Source organism: Octodon degus, unplaced genomic scaffold (genome assembly GCF_000260255.1).
Source record: "Octodon degus isolate 3935 unplaced genomic scaffold, OctDeg1.0 scaffold00063, whole genome shotgun sequence".
Lineage (NCBI taxonomy): Eukaryota > Metazoa > Chordata > Mammalia > Rodentia > Octodontidae > Octodon > Octodon degus.
The window spans coordinates 3,702,536-3,705,155 of NW_004524639.1; positions in this window are offsets into that span (position 1 = coordinate 3,702,536).

Here is a 2,620-nt window from a genome sequence, read left to right on the forward strand (position 1 = left end):
TGAATCTTATGTACTCTTTTAACTTCTTACGTTAGAGAGACCATACAATGTCTACACAATCAAGTCTGGTCTATTTCAATTGAGTATAGTATCAAATTGCATCCATTTCCCTATAAATGTCTCAAGTTTATCCTTCTTTTTAGCGGAGTAGTACTCCATCCATTCCTTAGTTGACTGGGCATTTGGCTTGTTTACAAGACCTAGATATTATAAATTGTGCTGTTATAAACATGGATGCACATATATTGCTGTGGTATGATATTTGTAATTCTTCTGGCAAATACCCCAGACGGCAAAACTTTTTCTTTTTTAAAAAAAATTGAACATGCCTAACAAGCAGCAATGTTGTTCAATTACCTACCTCCTTTCTCTCAACTCTAGAATTTGTAGTTTGAATGCACAAAGTTTTCCGTTTTAATCAATGAATTATTTGTATTTCTTCTTTGAGTGCTTGAGCTCTGCTTGTTATGTCTGAGAAACTATTCCCCATCACAGTTTCTCAAAGATTTACATGCGTGGATTCTCTTAAGAGTTTGATAATTTCATCTCTTAAATGTAGACCTTCGATCCACTTTGTGTTTAGGCATCATTTGTGCATCAGGCAGAGGCAAGAGCTCCGGTTGGTTCATTTGCTTGCTTTCCTCACTAGATGCTTGCCCCCCCCCCACACACACACATTATTATTGACTTCAGTGTGAGTCCTGCCTTGTAGCATCTCTGGCCTTAGATAACATCTACAAAACATTATGAACTTCCATATTTCATAAATTTATTCCCTAAATGTCAAACAAGTGCCTGTGAAATTCTATACTAACATTAAAATTTTACGAGGACTTGGGAGTTATTTCAGCAGCATAAGTGCCTGCCTGGCAAGTGTAAGGTCCTGAGTTCGATCGCTGGTACCAAAAGGTAAAAATATATTGTCTCCATCCTTCAGGTGTAACATGTATGCACGCTGAAATAAAATATGACACATTTTGTAAGAAAACTGCTGAGATAATACAGAATGTTGATTCATTCCATATATATGTGTATAACAACTGATTTTTAATATTAAGTTTATATCCTACAAACTTCCCGAGCTCACTGATGAGTTCTGGTAGTTTTCTTGTGAATTCCATAGCATTTTCTTACATACTACCTGCAAATAAAGATAGTTTTACATCTTTCTTTCTATTGTACATGCAGCTTAAGGCATTTTCGTGCCTAATTTCTATGGGAGGAATCTCCAGTGCAGCACTGACTAGAAGTAGCAAGGGAATAATATCCTCTTCTTATCCTTGACTTTTGGAGAAAAATTTTAATTCACTATTAAATACAATGCTAATTAAAGACTTTAAAAAATAGAGAGCAATGTCCTTCACCAGTGTGAGCAGATTGTGTTTAATTCTTAGTTTGCTCATTCTTTTATATGAAAGAATGTTGGAATTTGCCACATGCTTTTGGCATGTAATTATCATGTAATTTTCCCTTTATTGCAATTATCATGTAGTTATCATGTAATTTTCCTTTTATTGTATGAAATAGAATATACTGATTATATTGATTGATCATTTATTGATTCTTCCTTATTAGAGCATACTGTAGTAGTATATAGTGTATGATACTTTAGTGCATAATACCTTTCATATTGTGTTAGACTTTATCTGCTAGCATTTTGATGAAGACTTTTGTATCTGTACTCATGAGAGATATTGGCATGTAGTTTGTTTCTGGTGGTACTTTTGTCTGAATTTGTTCTCAAGATATTACATATAGAATAAATTGAAAAGAATAGGGGCCGGGCAAATGGCTCAGTGGAATAAGCGCTTCCCTGGCAAGCGCGAGGGCCTGAGTTCAATCTCCACTTCCACAAAAAAAAGGAATACCTTAGAATTTTTTGAAAACTTTGTTAAGAAATAATGTTACATTTTCTTAAATATTTGTAAGATTTTTCAAGTGAAGCCTAGCAGAGCTAGATTTTTCTTTTTGCCTTTGTTTCTACCTCACTCAAATGTTTTGTTATAGATGTATTCAAAATCTTTCTTTCCTCTGGAGTCCATTTCTGTAGGTTGGTTTTCTTTTCAAAAATTGTCTGCTTCAGGCCAGTCATGGTGGTGCATGGGGGTCACAAGTTTGAGCCCAACCTGGGCAGTTTAGCAAATTAAAGAGACTGTCTCAAAATGAAAAAGCAAAGGCCTAGTAATATAGTTCACTGGAAAAGTCCTGACTTTGATTCTTAATGCCACAAATCCGATGAAGACAAAACAAAGTAAAAAACATTTAGGTCATTTCATGCACTTTTAATTTTTGGCATACTATTGTTCATCGTACCCCCTTAGAATCATTTTCCTTTTATAAAATGGACAGTGATATCCCTCTTTTCTTTTTGCTTTACTTTGTTTATAGTGCTGGAAACCAGCACCTAAGACCTTACACACACACACTAAGGAAGCACTCCAACTCCGAGATATGTCCCCAACCTGCCATATCCTACTGATAATGCTGATTTTATGAGTTTTTCTTTTTTTCTGTGGACAATCTAGCTAAATGTTCGCTAATTTTCTTTGTTATTCTTAGGAAGTAATTTTAGTTTTGGTCTATTATTTTTCTATTGCCCACTTCATTAAGCTTTAATTTA